Raw genomic sequence first — 18397 nt, 5'->3', positions numbered from 1 at the left:
GAAGGGCTAGCAGCGGGTCAGAGAATTCTGCTAGTTAGGCCACTCATTACTCTTACAAAAGGGTTGAGTATGTACAGTGCCTCTGCCCATCTGCCTCAAAATTGCACCCAAATCCTATACAAGCCCTACGATCACGATTTGCAACATTATGGTGGCCTCCCACCTGAAATAAGCAGGAGGTTCAGCCACCATCGGGGAGGCGGTGCCATAGTGGTATTGTCAGCAGTGGTATTGTAATCCAGAGACCCAGGGTAATGCTCTGGGAACCCAGGTTTTAATCTCACCATGGCAGATGGTGGAATTTCAATTTGAATTCAATAAATATCTTGCATTAAAAGTCTAATGATGACCATGAAACCATTGTTGATTGTTGTAAAAACTCATCTCATTCATTAATGTCCTTTAGGGAAGAAAATCTATAGTCCTTACCTGGTCTGGCTTACATGTGACTCCAGACACTCAGCAATGTGGTTGACTCTTAAAAATGCCTCTGAACAAGAGCAATTAGGGATGGGTAATAAATACTGGCCTAGCCAGCGATGCCCACATCCCATGAATGAATAAAAAGAAACCCACACAAAGATCCTATCAACTTTTCAGCAGCTACTTTCAGGCCACCATTGTGAGCAGTCAGCAATCAATGAGGGAGTCTTTGTTGGAGGCCCAGGAAATTTTAACTGCACTTCTGAGAACTATCCACTTTCACTTTACACTGAGGGGAATCATGTCACCTGCTGAAAGCTGTGCATCTTATCCACCTGATGTTGCCTCTTGCATAAATTTCCTTTCCCATGTGTGATCTGCTTTGTGTCTGATGTGGCAAATCTCCTTTGGCTGGTTTGGAAGGATCCAAAAGCAGGTAACCTTCACTTCTGCTAGAACAAACATTTCTGACCCATGTGTTGTGTGTGGGTTGCTGTGTGACTGCACAACTCTTCTTCTGAAGTGGAGACAGCAAATAAGTCAATGTCAAACTAGTGTAATAAAAACAGAGTGGTGGAAAAGCTCAGATAGTCTGGCAGCATCTGTGGATCTCACAGATACTGCCAGACCAGGTGAGTTTTTCTAGCACTTATTGTTTTTATTTCAGATCTCCAGCATCCACAGTATTTTGCTTTTATTTTACTTGTCAGTCTAGAAATGAGCTTGGTAAGAACCAGAGGCAAGTACACTTGCATTTGTTGGCCTTTCACAGGAGCATTACAGGAATAGGAGGTGGTCATTCATGCACCCAGAAAAGTTGGAATGCATTTTTGATTCTACTTTAGAATCCAACTGATCCTTAACTGGTCCACAGCTTCCACTTCCACAACTCTTTCTGTCAGTTTATTCTGCAAGTTCATACTCTCCTACAGAAATATACGAAAGAAATCTTCCCCAGTTCATGGGTAGAAATTTCCCCCGTCAGTGAAGTTGTGCAGGGGCGGGTGGGAGCAGGCGCGAACCTGATCGACACCCCCAATTGGGTCTGCGCCGCCATTCCCGCCCAGTGTGACATGTGCCTGGAAGCGCTGAGCGCTCCCTGTGTGGGCAGGGGTGGATTCCCTGAGGCGGGACCTGCGCTGTTTCGTGCATGGGCGCGAAAGAGCGCAGTTAAAGTTTTAGTTAAAGTTTTTAAAAGCTAAATACAGAAAAGAAAATATTATAAGACATATCCACTCATGTGACAGTGCCACATGAGCTGGGATATGTCAATAAATCTTTTTGAAAGTTTTTATTGAATTTTTAAACACTTCATGAATCCTCATCCCACCCGTGGATGAGGTTCCATGAAAAATGTGAAGGCTGCCTCGGCTCTTTGCCTGCCCGCCAACCTTAAGGTTGGACAGGCAGCTCATTTCATAATTTCAATTGGTTTTAACAGGGCTCAATAGGCCTTTGATAATTCGGCAGGCGGGCAGTCGACTTGTTGCGCGCCCACCGAACTGAAAATCTAAATGACGCGCGGTGACGTCGGGACACCTGCCTGACATCACTGCGCATCATTTTACAGATTGGCGAGTGGACCCTGCCCCCCACTCGCTGACCCTAAAATTCTACTCCATGTGTTTTAGCTGTTGCTCAATTCATTGCATTTTAGTCCCTTTAGAATTATGTATCTGCCTCCTGGTGTTAGAATTTATGAATTCCACATTATGTTAAAATTAAATAGTTCTTTGGTCATTCTCCCCCAGGGCTGCTAGGATTCTGAATTATATTTCCTGTACACTTTTTGGACTACTTACAAATACCAGATGATTATCTGGATGGTCTCCCACAGTTCATTGACACACTGGGTCGTGAATTAGTCAAGCATTACGTTCATCAGCTCTGAGCCTAAACAACTTGTGGTTTCTCAGTTTATATTAGGTTGATTGAAGTTCCTCTTAAAATAGCTTTATGTCCTCACACAACCTCCCTATCTTCTCCTTCTGGTGGCCAGATAGTCCATTGCATCTCCTGAGTTTTGGCTTGAATTGTGCTTTAGAGATATTGAAGTGGATTAGTTCATTTTGTATTTATTATCTCCCACAGGAATGGTTTATTTTGCCTGTCTGTATCCATGACAGTTACATCACCTGGTTGGACGTACACTTATTGGCCCAGATCTTTAGGTCTCTGGATCATTGGAGACCGGACAAACACTGCAAGATGCACTTCGGAACAGTGTGGAATTCCCAACACAGTGACTCTGTGGGAATTGCCTGGAAAGTTTGAACTTCTAATGGGCAATTCCCCTACTTCCCAGGACACTCTGAAAAAGTCTCCAACTCTGAGTTGGAGGCAGAGACTTCAGACAGTTCTGAATTACTTACCTGAATAGTTACCCAGGAAATGTTAGACAGAAAAACCTACTCTAGCTCCTGAGAATAACCTCCTGACTGCCCTCCTCACTGTCCAACTTTTTTAAAAAATTATTAATTCATGGGCTCCTGCCTGACCCAACTACAGCCCGCCAATCCACCTACCAACTCACCCACCCTACCCACTTGCCAGCTTCCCACCAGCCATTCTGGAGCATAGAAGAATGGTTAGGAGACAAGACTGCTGGTATCTCCTGATCCCTATGGAGGAGGTCGTTCGTAGTATCATGGGCCAGCTGAGACAGGCCTATAGCATCAGAGGTCACTGTGAACTTTGGGAATGACGGTGTGTTCTTGGCTTATGCCCTTTCTCAGCTCCTAGCTCACTCTCATCCTGCTATCTGACATGATGAGCAGTCACTAATGGTGTGTCCATGGACCTCTTGACTCACACCAGAACCCCACTTCCCTCACATGATTCTTCCCTTTCGGAGTTCCTGATATCGGACACCCAAATATTGCCAGCTTCCCAGTGAAAGGAGCCCAAAGAGGAAGGAAGAGAGCAATGGTATAACATTGTTGAAGATGCCCAATCACTTGATCATGCAGCCACAGGCTCAGATATTGGCCTTGCACTCAACTTGGAGACGAGTATAGAGTTTGGATCGGGGGATAGACACAGTTCTTTGCAGCTGAGACATGAGCCCAGATGGCTGTGTTGTCTGCCTGGGTTCAGGACATCTGCATGGGGCTGGAGAGAAACTTACAGTAGGAGGAGGAAGATCCAATTGTCATGATCATGTGGATATCAATGACATAGCTAGAACCAGAAAAGAGGTTTCAGTTAGGGATAATGAGCAGCTAGGTACTAAATTGAAAAGAGAAGAACAAAGGTAATAATCTCTAGATTACAATGTGAGCCATGAGCAAATTGGCATAGGGTAATTAAGATTATAGTTGAATGCGAGTCTCAAAGATTGATGTGGGAGAAATGGGTTTTGATGGGGCACTGGGGCAAATCGGAGCTGTATCATTGGGACAATCTTCACTTGAACCATGCTGGGACCAATGTTCTGGTGAATCATATAACTAGGACAGTAGAGAGGGATTTATACTAAATAGTAGGGTAGGGTGAGGGTGGGATGACAGAGGGGAGATGTAGTAAATTAAAGAGAAAAGACAACATATAAGATCCTGAGGGGACTTGAGAAGGCAGATGCTGAAAGGATGTTCCTCCTTGTGTGACAGACCAGAACTAGGGGACACAGCTTAAAAATAAGAGGTCTCCCATTTAAAATGGAGATGATGAGAATTTTTTTCTCTCAAAGGGAAAGGGTCATGAATCTGTAGAACCTTCTTTCCCAGCAAGCAGTAGAGGCACGGTTAATGAATATATAAGGCAGAAGTAGATAGATTCTTGACAAACAAGGCTCTCAAAGGTTACCAGGTGTATAGGAAGGAAAGTGGTGTTGAGGCCACAATCACATCAGCAAACTCAAGGGACCAAGAGGCCTACCTCTGCTCCTAGTTCATATATTCTTATGATAGACAAGGGAGTCAATAGTTATGAGGGGGAAGATAGATGGATGAAGTTGAGACCACAACCAGATAAGCCATGATCTTATGGAATGGCGGAGCAGGCTTGAGGGGCTGAATAGTCTATTCCAGTGCCTAATTCTTGTGCGTTTTTGTTCACGTGGTGAGTCACTGGGCATGAGCGGGCTGCAGCTAGGCCGGGGGAAAGGATGAAAGAATGGATCATTTGCAAGCTCATCAGAGGGTGAGGTGGCACACGAATACTGCCAGAGAGGACTCAGATGAGTGCCTCATTGGAGCACTGATGAACATGCAGCCTAAGATGTGGGGTACAATGGCTGATCTGCCTGGCAGTCTCCTGTCATTGTCAAGGAGCATGGAGGATTGCTGAAAAATTACATTTTGTCAAAGCTTTTTGCTTTGCACTCATCCGGACAATTTCAAGAATGCCAATGCAAGGGGAAGCAACAACATTGTACTGTATGAGAATGTCAGTTGGGCTTAAAGTGTGACGCATTTGCGTGTGCTGGAAGCTGCATAAAAGAATACATAGGGCCCTGTTCTTTGCAGACAGAAAGAACATGTACATACATTGGGCCTGTTTCAGATAAATAAAATGAGTGATAGCCATTTGCTGATTCATTCCTCAGGGCAATGCCTTGACCAATCAGAGTCAAACTGCCTTGTTTAAATTTAAAACAATGCTTGGCAGTTAACTGTCAGTCACCATTAACTGATGCATTCTCCATGGCAACACCTCTACCAATCAGAGCCCACTGGCCAAAAAATCAGCACTCTCTTCTCATGCAGTATAAAGTTGATGCTTCTCCTGACCTTGGTATTCTTGCGATTGTCTTGATGAGTGGAAGACGAAAAGTTTAAACAAAGTGTCTTTTTTCAGCAACACTCAAACATGAAGGAGGTCAGTCCAAAGTTGGCAGAGGATATGGCACAGAGCTTGTCCTCTCTGCAGCCTCTGCTCTATCTCCCAGAATCGCTGGGCGGAATTTACGTAGGCAATGTCGGGGATGGGGGGGGAGGGTGGTGGTTGTGGGGTGGTCTCACCCAGCAGCTGGAGAGCTGGCAAGGGCCCAATATTGTTTCTTTTCAAGAAGACATGCTGCATTCAGTGTGAATCGGGCACTTAACTGGGCAACAATAGAACAATAGGCCTTTCCCAGGATCAAGGACACCAGGGCGGAAATCATGAGAGCTACTGGCAAACCAGCCCTTCATTGCTGAACTGTGGCTACAGCCAGGAATGCAACCACCCAAGGTCTAGCATCGCAGTGGGACCCAGGCCACAAATTAGGGATGGCAGAAGGAGGATTTGAGGTGGGACTTGTGAAGGAGAGGGGGGAAGGGAGGGATTCAGCTACAAGGGCATAGGGTGACTCTCAGCAGGCCCTTCCATCCTGATGCCAAGGCTCTCGATCAGACACTCGGAGAGCCACTCAGTTGTATCAAACCACTACAAAGTGTCAAAAAAGGAATGAAATCGGAGGACCGCTTGGCATCGAACTAGGCACTGGAAATGACAATGGCAAACTCAGCCCTGTCGACCCTGCAAAGACCTTCTTACTAGCATCTGAGGGCTAGCACCAAAATTGGGAGAGCTGTCTCACAGACTAGCAACAGCCTAAAATAATCATCCTCATGGAATCATCTTACAGATAAGGTCCCAGAAACCACCATCACCATCCCTCTCTATGTCCTGTCTCACCGGCAGGACAGACCCAGCAGAGGTGATGGCACAGTGGTATACAATCGGGAGGGAGTTGCCCTGGGAGTCCTCAACATCAGCTCCGTACCCCGTGAAGTCTCATGGCATCAGGTCAAACATTGGCCAGAAAACCTCCTGCTGATTACCTCAGCTGAGGAATCAGTGCTCCTCCATGTTGAACACCACTTGGAGGAAGCACTGAGGGTGGCAAGGGCACAGAATGTTCTCTGGGTGGGAGATTTCAATGTCCATCACCAAGAGTGGCTTGGTAGCACCACTGCTGACCGAGCTGGCACAGTCCTAAAGAACATAACTGCTAGACTGGGTCTGCGGCAGGTGGTGAGGGAACTGACAAGTGAGAAACAAACGATCTCATCCTCACCAACCTGCCTGCCACAGATACATCTGTCCATCACAGTATCGGTAGGAGTGAGCACCCCACAGTCGTTGTGGAGACGAATTCCCGCCTTCACATTGAGGATACCCTCCATCGCGTTGTGTGGCACTACCACCATGCTAAATGGGAAAGATTTCGAACAGATCCAGCAACTCAAGACTGGGCATCCATGAGACACTGTGGGCCATCAGCAGCATTCAGAATTGTAATCAAACATGATCTGTAATCTCAGGTCCTGGCATATCCCCCACCCTACCATTACCGCCAAGCCAGGGGATCAACCCTGGTTCAATGAAGAGTGTAGAAGAGCAGGCCAGGAGCAGCAGCAGGCATACCTAAAAATGTGGTGTCAACCTGCTGAAGCTATAACACAGGACTACTTGTGTGACAAACAGCAGAAGCAGCAAGTGATAGGCAGAGCTAAGCAATCCCACAACCAATGGATCAGATCTAAGCTCTGCAGTCCTGCCTCATCCAGCTGTGAATGGTGGTGGACAATTAAACAACTCACTGAAGGAGGAGGGCTTCATACTCATCACCATTCTCAATGATGGGGGAGCCTAGCACATCAGTGCAAAAGATAGTGCTGGAACATTTGCTACAATCTTCAGCCAGAAATGCTGAGTGGATGACCCAGCTCAGCCTCCTCCAGAGGTCCCCAGCATCATAGATGCCAGTCTTCAGCCAATTCAATTCACTCCACTTGATATCAAGAAACCGCTGAAGGCACTGAATACTGCAAAGGTTATGGACCCTGCCAATATTCCGACAATTAAAACTGAAGACTTGTCCCCCAGAACTTGTCACACCTGTAGCCATGGTGTTCCAGTACAGCTACAACACTGGCATCCACCCGGCTATGTGGAAAGTTGCCCAGGTATGTCCTGCACACAAAAAGCAGGACAAATCCAACCCGGCCAATTACTGCCCTATCAGTCTACTCTCGATCATCAGTAAAATGATGGAAGGAATCATCTACAGTGCTATCAAGTGGCACTTGCTTAACAATAACCTGCTCACTGACACCCAGTTTGGTTTCAGCCAGGGCCACCTCATTCCAGCCTTGGTTCAAGCATGGATAAAAGAGCTGAATTCCTGAGGTGAGGTGAGAGTTCCTGCCCTTGACATCGAGGCTGCATTTGACTGAGTGTCATCAAGCAGCCCGAGCAAAACTGGAGTCAGTGGAAATCAGGGGAAAAACTCTCCACTGGTTGGAGTCATACCTAGCACAAAGGAAGATGGTTGTGGTTATTGGAGGTCAGTCATCTCAGCTCCAGGACATCACTGCAGGAGTTCTTCAAGGTAGTGTCCTCGACCCAACCATCTTCAGCTGCTTCATCAATGACCTTCCTTACATCATAAGGTCAGAAGTGAGGATGTTCGCTGATGATTGCACAATGTTCAGCACCATTCGTGACTCCTTTGATACTGGAGCAGTCCATGTCCAAATGCAGCAAGGCCTGGACAATACACAGGCTTGAGTTGACAAGTGGCAAGTAACATTCGCGGCACACAAGTGTCAGGCAATGACCATCTCCAACAAGAGATAATCTAACCATCGCCCCTTGACATTTAATGGCATTACCACACTGAATCCTCCACTATTAGCATCCTTAGGGTTACCATTGACCAGAAACTGAACTAACCATATAAATACTGTGGTTACAAGAACAGGTCAGAGGCTAGGGATCCTGTGATGAGTAACTCATCTCCTGATTCCCCAAAGCCTGCCAACCATCTACAGGACACAGGTCAGGAGTGTGATGGAATATTCCCCACTTGCCTGGATAAGCGCAGAAGCTTGACACCATCCAGGACAAAGCAGCCCGCTTGATTGGCACAACATCCACAAACATTCACTCCCTTCACCACCGACGCACAGTAGCAGCAGCATGTACCATCTAGAAGATGCACTGCAGCAACTCACCAAGCCTCCTTTGAAAGCACCTTTCAAGTGACCACTACCACCTAAAAGGACAAGGGCAGCAGATAGGTGGGAATGCCACCACCTGGAAGTTCCCCTCCAAGTCAGGCACCATCCTTCCTGACTTCGAAATATATCGCCGTTCCTTCATGTTGCTGGTTCAAAATCCTGGAACTCCCTTCCTAACGGCACTGTGGGATAACCTACACCACATGGACTGCGGTAGTTCAAGAAGGCAGCTCACCACCACCTTCAGAAGAGCAACTAAGGAAAGGCAATAAATGCTGGCCCAGCCAGTGATGCCCACATACCGTGAATGAATAAAAAAAGGAATGAGGGATCCCACTGGAAGCCCACGAGCAAACCCGATAGGGTTTGCTTTTCTGGATTTCCGGATGGTGAGTCCCTCGTCTGCCGCTGGGTGAATATCACCATGGTGATGCCCTTAAGGAATTGCCCACTTAAGGGCCTCAGTTGGGGAGTGGGGTTTGGATATCCACAAGCCTTCCCACCATGGACTTAATTGAGGCAAAGGCAGGTAGCTGGGGTCCCCACCTGCCACTCTCCCAGCCAATTAAATGCACCCCCACCACCAAACTCACCATGGGGTGGGCATTAAATTCCACCCACTACTCCCCCCATACATGTTGCAGTTTTTATGCAGTTGGGTCAAATATGCCTCTGCTCTCCCTGTGAGGGTGCAGCATCCTGTCTGGAAAATAGACCAAAATTCCTCCAAAAGCATTCAAGGGTACTTTCCAACAGAAAAAGCTCCATAAATTTTACTTACCAACAATCAGGGTGCCTGGCCCATTAAATAACAGGGCCCACCTTGCTGCTTTATGCTTCTTTTGATGATACTGGACAAGGGCAGCTGTTGCCAGGACTTATATTGTCCTTTGGAATCCTGCTGTCACATCAGCAGATTAGGTTGTGTGATGTGGGGATAGCGCCAATTCAATGTGTTTGGGCACATGCATGGGCTGCACCTACATGCAGCCATATCAGTGAAGCAGACCGTGCAAATTATGACTCACAGCATTGCCTGCCCTCGGGGAAGCAAAGTAGGCCAAAAGCGATGCTACGGAAAAGGTTTCTTTAAATGCTCCATTCATTTCCATCCTCTGGATTCAGTTGTGTTACTGATACTCTAAGCACATCATAGTTTGCTACTGTCACAACAGGTGCCAACATTTTTAACATCTATGGCTACATTTAAAAATAGGTGTTAGAACTAAGACGCCAGAATAGAAATTATTGTGATAGCAAAGGACTCTCTTAACAGGTTTATATATCTATATAATCTATGTATCCTCTTCATTACCTCCATAGACCCTTAACCCTTAATCAGTTGCGCTTGTAATGTTGCCATACTTCAAATTATTAAAGGAATATATTATTAGTATTGTGACTCTACATGAGGGAACTTGGGCATTAACTCGTTAGTCAGTGCGATTATTTTAATGTTCCAAGTTACTTATCATATAACTGTACTAAATATAAATCCTTCATTGTGGAATTGCTGTCCTCTAATTGTTCAGCTCATTGGCAGTTATGAAATGCATTTCTTAGATCAATGGAACCATTTGGCCACAGCCATGAAATAATTCCTGTCTGTGTACTTCCTGAACACCTTCTGGTATAATTCAGAAAGCCAGTTTGTGTAGGATGATACCAGAGCCAATCTTTTGTCAGCCTTACCTTCTATTTACAGAGTGAAACATTACAAGCATACACCTCCTAAATCAGCCACACCAAAATTTTAATAAGCATCTCTTTTTATATGTGTTTGAATAAAACCTCAATTAATGTCCACACCTGCATATAATTAAACACAATTGATATGCAACTAACATCTTATATGCTTAAAGTATTTATTCTCATTCAATAAAAATAAATAGTGGAAAAGTTAGATGACAATTTAAAATCAGTCTGCAACTTGAAGAGATAGAGATGCTGTAAGGTCATGTGGAACCAGGGTTTAGGAAATCATCTCAGGGCAGGACATTTTCAATGAACATGTACAGGAGATGAAATTTAAACCACATTGAAAACAACTTGTAGCTTTGACAACAACTTTACAAAATGTGTCTGCTTTCAGAATAAAGTTGGTTTGTCCCTTAAAAGACAACAGCTGAAGAAAATGTGGGATATATGCCAATTAGAATGAGTGCTGTTTGGCCTTTGTTCTGATCTGGAGAAACATCAATCCCACTCGGAGTCTCATTAAGCATAAACAACAACTCAGTACAGCAACTCACTCACTGTTCATGAAGGCCAATGAACCCAACTGATATGGCCACTAGAATGCAAGGACCTCTCCTCCCCCACCCCAGTCACAAGGTCTATTTAATCTCCAGATAACAAACAAAACAAGCTGCCTCAGGCTCCTGACCTGTATTGATACTACTGAAGGTACAGCCATGCCAAGGTTGTGTCAATGCACCCCTCCTGCAAAGACCGTGCAGTCAAAATCGCAATGATTTTATCAATGTGAGTGTACATTTAATTGTGCTATTGCTTCATAAGTTATAATTGCAGATCTCCTGTGGTGTTGTTTGTGGTGAGATAGGGATTTTTTTTAAAGAACAGGGGTGTGCTGCCAAGCACTATTAACAGAACACTGAGATCAACTTTAAGACAGCACATTGGTCCGGGGTCAATGGAAGGGACTGGCAGTACTGTATAGTCAGGTCTTAGAGCCTTGCATTGACTTGAGGTGATTCCAGAGTCTGTGACAGGGCTTTGGGATCACCGGGAGAGGGACTTGAAATCTAGGAGCATTAACAGGGAATATCTCAGGGTCTAGGAGTTCAGGGGGAAGACTAGAGATCATGGTACACTGCAAGTACATTCTACAGGTTTGTATATACTGAGAGTTGTTCGAGGATTTGTGAGTGGGGACGGAGGGGCCATGGAAATCTAAGGCAAGGATACTAAATACTGGGTGGATGTTTAACAGCTGCAGAATGGAGTTGTTAAAATTGAGAAGGTAGTGGTGAGCTTTTAAACCGCTGCAGTACTTGTGGTTTAGGATAACACACAGTGCTGTTTGGTGAGGGGGAGGTCCAAGATTTTGTCCTGCACTGACATTTCTTCAGCCCTTTTTCGCTTCTTGGGTACTTCCCTCTGCCATTTAATGTCATGTATCCCGCTCTCAATATTATGTGCAGCAGCTATAACTAAACAGTTAGTGTCAGAGCTACAATTTGCTCCTTTTCCAAAGTGATATGAATCTAGAATCTATCTTCACCATTACATTTGTGAACCTCCCAACAGTATGCCTTCAATTAGCATCTATCTCTGAATGTTCATTTAAACTATGTATTATGGACAGGAGGGGGTTTAACTTAGACAACCCTGTTTACTCCTCTCACCACCCATTTGCAAACAGAAAGGTGTTTTTGATTTTTGATTGCCCCTGTTATAAGTGATGGTGAATTTCCCAACCCTGCGGTTTTGGTGTGATTAAATTTTCTATTAATAACACCACAACAAACTTGAGATTGAATAAGCTTAGAGGGTTAGCTTATTTTACATGCACTCAAAACGTGAGAAGAGTGTTTGCAACCTTACCACCTCCACACTTTTTTGCATTAATACAGTATAAGAAAGATAAAGAAAACAAAGAGGTACAAGACAAAGACCACAGAGAAAATAAGAATTATTGTTTCATGTTAGTCCAGAGTCCAGAATCAAAAATTCAATGGTGTATCCCTTCACAGAGGTCAGCAGGCTGAAACTGATGTTGGATAATCCACTTTTCCAGTAGAGATGACTTCCATGATACAATGGGCACGCAGATGCGAATCAGTCTTGTAGGCAGTGATATAGAAGTTCCAGTGAAAACAGTGTAGGTGGGGCCAGGCATTCAAACTTAGAGTCCTTTTTATGAGCTGCTGCTTGTTGATGGAAGATGGCAGACTGAGGTTCGCAGCTCCACAAGGCAATATTACAGGTTCCACCAGTTTGGTGGTGGTGGTGGGGGACCATTGGGGGTGGGGGGTGGGTGGGGGGGTGGATGTGACTCCCTCCTCTCCACTTTGGCTTTGACAAAGGATGTATATTCCTTAGTCTGGATTCTTGAGTTTGTTAATGTTTCAACCATTAAGAATTTCAAAAGAGGTTTCAGGGTCCTTTGGCCTAGCACATGGGTAGTATCCATTGGCCAGATCTGGCTTAAGAAATGTAAATGACCTTTGTATAATTTCCTTGGAAATTGGTCTTCTCCAGCTCACCAGGTCATTAGTGTCCCTTCAGAGATAATGTGGCATCAGCTTCTCTAAATATCAGGAAGTTCATTTTGTTTGAGTCATACCCAGCCATAGCTTCAATCATTTTAAAGTCTTTATCCAGTTTTTAATATTTAACAAATTAACCTTGATGATATATATATATTTTATGAAAGTATAGATTGACATCTTAGCCCCAACTCTAAGCTTCAACATTTGGCTTGTATACTTCTAAAATAAGATCTGCAAAGTAGGCACCAGGAAGAATGTAAAGAAAGCTAATTCGTGTTTTATTTGCAAAGCAGTAGAATGTAAAATACTGGAAGAGCTCGCAGCATTGCTTAGGAAACAATGACCATAGAAATCCCTTTAAGTCACAAAGTCCTTAATCAAGAGTAAATGCATTTCAAATCCAGTTTTCCTGTTTATTTTTTTTTCTCCTCTAATATAGTGACCCTCCTCTCTAGAGTTTGTTGCTGCCATCATTAGGATTTGGTTCCAAGAGTAATATCTGCGTTAAAGGTTATTATTTGTAAGGGGACTTTAATAGTGAATGATAGATTATTCATCCATAGGGGATATCATCATCCAATATTTACGCACTTGCACTTCCAGAGTTAGGGTAGGATTTTCCCCCTGTTGGGAGCGAAGTTAAAGGGCAGGCACACACAGGTGTGCTTCCAATCGGTGCCCCCAATTGGGGGCGTGTCTCCGTTTTACGTTGGCGGGCCAGTTAAGGCCCGCCCAGCGTGATGTCCGCATAGAAGCGCTATATGTTCCCTGTGCAGGTGGTGGGGGGTGGGGGGGCTGGTGGTGGTGGGGTGGTGGAATCCCAAAATCGAGAGTGCGCTCTTTTGCGCACGTGTACAAAAGAGCACACTCATCTCCCTGAGGCTAAGTGCAGCCTCGGGGAGATCGGCTCTAAATGTCAAAAAGCTAAAAATAGAAAAATAAAATGACCTTAACATGTCCCCTATTGTGACACTGTCACATGAGTTGGGACAAGTCCATAATTTTTACAAAAACTTTATTAAAATTTTTAAAAATCTACATGAAACCTCATCCTGCCCGTGGATGAGGTTTCATGCTTTTTCTAATTCACGCCAAGGCTCCTGGCCTGCCCGCCAACCTTAAGGTTGGACAGGCAGATCCTTTAATTACTTAATTGACTCTGTCAATGGCCTCAATTGGCCATTGACAGGTTGGTGGGCGTGCAGCTGATTTCGCTGCACCCCCACCTACCTAAAAATTTAAATGGGGCACGGTGAGGTCAGGTGTTCCACCCAACATCACCGCACGTTATTTCATGCGTCGGCGAGCGGGCCCCGCCCCTGCTCACCGACGTGTAAAATCCTACCCTTAGGGTTTCTATATAGAAAACAAGAGTTACAGCACTGGCCAACTTTATCCAAACTCCAGCATACAATAATTAGATGTAAAATCACTGCTATCCTGGTTAAGATAATTTCATTCAACGTTGACTAGGCTGGTAATTTAACCCAATCACCCGACAGGAACTGGTTTTGCAGGCCTAGTTTATTAACCGGCCCTGGAGCCACAAACATGTTTCTCTTGGATATTTTAACTTGCTTAGGTTCAAACTGCAATTTTAACTGGGCCTTGATTGGGGAAGCCACTGTAGCTTTTCTGTCAGGCCAGTCTGGGATAGAAAAGAGACATCCCCAGAGGAGGGTGAGACGTTAATTGTTTTTCTTCCCTTTGTGGGATAAGGAGGGGCAGGAATGCACTGCCAGGCCTTTCAAGGGAAGTTTAGGCTAGGGGAAGCCCTAGCAGACACCATCCGCAACCTCATCACATCACTTTTGAAAGCAAGGCCCCCCCCAGGATCCAATCCTGTCACCTATTTTGTATCAGTGCTTGGTCTCTGGGCCACCTGATTTTCCCCAACTTACCCCAGCGGGATTGAAAAGAATATCACTTGTAAAAGTTAACCAGGCTTCATTCTACCACAGGTGGGCAGGAGATTACCATAAATTGTGGTGTTTAACTCTACCTGGAGCATAAGATGACCCCATTGTTTTGGTGCCAGACATCATGTTTAGGTCTAAACTCGGGGTATAAGTTTACCCTCCCCTCTGCCGCGTCACCCCTTTTCTGCTAAAAAATGCTATACTAGCATTAGAGGTCGGCCTCAATTTTTCATCCCAGAAAGACATGTTTTACTCAACCTATAAGTCGGCCCATAGATCAAGCAGGTGCTACAGGTTGTGTTGCTAAGAAAATGCACAGGAGTTTAAGACACCAAGCACCACACATGGCGAACAACGAACAGAAATGGGTCCTCTGCCAAAAAGAATGAAGTATGAAGCTGGTTTCAAGATAAAGGTCGTAATTTGCGAACTTGTCAAATAGCTGTGCTGCAGCGAGGGAATTTGGTGTTAGTGGTGAATTGATGCAAGAATGGAAGAGAAGGAATTTACCTTGAAGCGGATGCTCAAGACCAAATGCTCCATTAGAACAGGGACCAGCCAACGCCCTGATCTTGAGAAACATATTAGAATGGGGCCTCAAAAATCACCAGAAAGGTTATGTCATCACCTGAAATGCAATGTGTGTATATGCACTTAAGTGGGCTGAATCAAACCCTGAGCCCAGCAAAGGTTTCAAAGTATTTGACCTCTGGAGAGATATATAACTTTTAAAAAGAGATTTGAACTTGCAGATAATAGCAGAAAGAATGACACGACAGGATTCAAGTTTTAAAACTTTTACTGTAACAAATTACTTAAATTACTTTTGCCTAAACACTATTTTCATTTTGTAGGCAATTTATACTTTAAACTACAGAGGGGAACATTCTTTTCTTCTACTTAGCATTGATCGCACATTCTACGGAATTACAGTCCTTATAGCAAACAGGTCACAGTTGCTCCCAACATCCAATGGGTTTCTGTAGCCCCTTTTCACCGAGTAGTAACTTAGAGTAATTGTCTCCATGTGCTTTCCTCAGTTTTCAAAGGGTTCTTTAAATGTATTACTAGCAGGAAAGAATCCATAGAAGACTCCAGGATGCATTTCTTTGACTAGAGATCTTCTCCCTCCTACATCCAACTGCGATAGCTTGCAAAGTCAAGCAGCCTTTTCTCTCTGCTTTCCACATAGAACCTCTTGATATTTACTGATTTGTAGAGAAACCGGTAACCTGATCTCAAAAGTAGCTTCCTCTGCTCTCTTCTCCATGGCAACATGAAAACATATTAACATTTGTTATGCTATGGCAGGTGGTATTTTCTGGGCTGACCAAATCCCAAAGGGAAACTTGGTCAGGCTATCACAACAATTTTGCAATTTTTCTTTATTATGAGAAGGTATTTGTACTGAAATCGGAAGTAAAGATTCCACTACCACTTCTGGAGATTTTGAATATTATATTAAAGCATTTATTAACTAATGAAAAAAAACTTAAACACACAAGATTACAGTGACCCCATTAAATTTAGTCTTATAACATTTCCTGAAAGATTTCTACTTAGCTAGACTCACAAATAAACACCCTTTTCCAGGCAACAGTCCCTACAGATTCTTAATCTATAAAGCATCCAGTAATATTACTGCAGGGCACTCACAATTGCTATAAGGGAGGTATTTCAGAAGTTCTCTCTCCCTCTCACTCGACAATGGAAATCCAAGGCTTGTAACAAAACTTGCTTTCTGGAACACCTCTCTGGGGTCGATAGAAGCTGATTCCTTCACCGGACTATGCCCGTACAGCACACTCTTCAAACTCACAGGGCCACAAATCTTATATATCTTTCAATCTTTCCTTGAAAACAGTTTTTCCCTTTCATCTTTAAACTCATTGCTTTTAGCTTTCTTTTGAAAGTTACCTTTCCCAGAATCTAAAAATCTTTCATGTTGTTTTTATGGCTACCACTTTAAGGAAAAATAAACTTAATAACTTTGTTTTATTCATTTATGATCTTTGCAAGTTGTACAACTTCCTTTTATGTATCTTTAAAATTCAACAGCTAAAAACTCAACTTCTTACTAATCTCCAAATGCTAATTCCCATTCATGTTGTATTTACATGTATCACATCTTAGCTCGTCCATCCCAACTTCAAAAACGCCTGCTTTTACACCTAACCCAGTTTACACCTAACATCAAAAACAAAAACAGAATTACCTGGAAAAACTCAGCAGGTCTGGCAGCATCGGCGGAGAAGAAAAGAGTTGACGTTTCGAGTCCTCATGACCCTTCGACAGAACTTGAGTCCGAGTCCAAGAAAGAGTTGAAATATAAGCTTGTTTAAGGTGTGTGGGGGGGGGAGTCCAGCTTATATTTCAACTCTTTCTTGGACTCGAACTCAAGTTCTGTCAAGGGTCATGAGGACTCGAAACGTCAACTCTTTTCTTCTCCGCCGATGCTGCCAGACCTGCTGAGTTTTTCCAGGTAATTCTGTTTTTGTTTTGGATTTCCAGCATCCACAGTTTTTTTGTTTTTATCTCTTTTTTACACCTAACATCAGTTTAACTAAAGTAGTTACACACAGAAACACACACACCCACACCATACACACAGCACCCACAAGCCTGCTTCACAGTATCCCACAATAATACTGGAAAAATGATATTTTTTTACACATCGCATTCAGGTAGAAATTGTAATTAGCTTTCCTTGATCCCCTCTCTTTCATCTTAGAAGTAAATGGACTATTTACAGCATAACTGCTTACAGCCTTATACTTTCAACACCTTTCTGGGACTTTGGGAGACTCAGAGTCTATTCATTTCAAACCTAGAAATTACTGCTATTGTCTCCTAGTGTAAAAATCTTGCACCTTCTTCCCAGTAAAACAATCCGAGCCTTCCTTTGATTGCTAACAATTAGACCATCCAGGCTACTGTCAGGCTGACTTCAGAACACATCATATGACCAACTTCATTTACACTAAATTTAAAGTTACTTTATGGAATGAAAATGTTCAGAGTTGCGGCAGAAAACCAAGATCACTCAGAAACTACCAGAAGATGCCGATGCCAAAATTACCAGCTTCCAGCGGTTCATCATCAGACAGTGGCAAAAACATGAGTACCTGTTATGTCACTTGGGCAACACGGATGAAATTCTCATGAATTTCGACATGCCCAGCAACTGACCTGTAGAATGGAAAGATTCAAAAATCATGGGATGCTCTTAATGCGCAAACTGTCATCAGATCATTCAAAATATGTGGAATAGCCAATTAAGTGGATGGAAAGGAAGGTGATTTGTGGTGGAGGGGTGATTCTGAAACAAAGTGCCAAATCTGATCTAACATGGAATTCTTGCAATGATGCCAAAGCCAAAGTGACTCAGGATTAATTCGATGAACTCTTTGCATTGGATGCCAAGGACAACAGCCGGAATTTTCCACTCCCGTTGACAGTGGGGAGAATTTGGCAGGAGGGGCAGAAATCGGTTTCATGCCGGCATGAAATCACAATGGGATCATTCAATGGTGTCGGCTATGGCGGATCGCGAATCCCGCTGGAGGCTGGCGTGAGCCTGATTGCATCACACTGATGGAATGCAAAGTAAGACCCAACCAGAATTGTGCCCCCATGCCCGATTTACTGTTACACTAGCAGGGAAACATGCCAGCCCAGAACATGTCTGGACAAGTGTGACGTTCAGAAGTCAGGACTTACCGTTAGGGCCTTGTTCAGATCGCGGACATCTGAGGAGAAGAAAATGCTGAAGCCCTACAGCTACCGGACCGTGCAGGAACACAAGAATCGCGTGCTGGGTGGATCCTCGTGCACACGGCTGCACCGTGAAGCAGCTCTTGAAATGTGGGAG

The sequence above is a fragment of the Carcharodon carcharias genome, chromosome 9, assembly GCF_017639515.1.
Source record: "Carcharodon carcharias isolate sCarCar2 chromosome 9, sCarCar2.pri, whole genome shotgun sequence".
NCBI classification, from domain to species: domain Eukaryota; kingdom Metazoa; phylum Chordata; class Chondrichthyes; order Lamniformes; family Lamnidae; genus Carcharodon; species Carcharodon carcharias.
The sequence above is the reverse complement of the archived record's forward strand: the minus strand, read 5'-3'. Positions refer to the sequence as shown.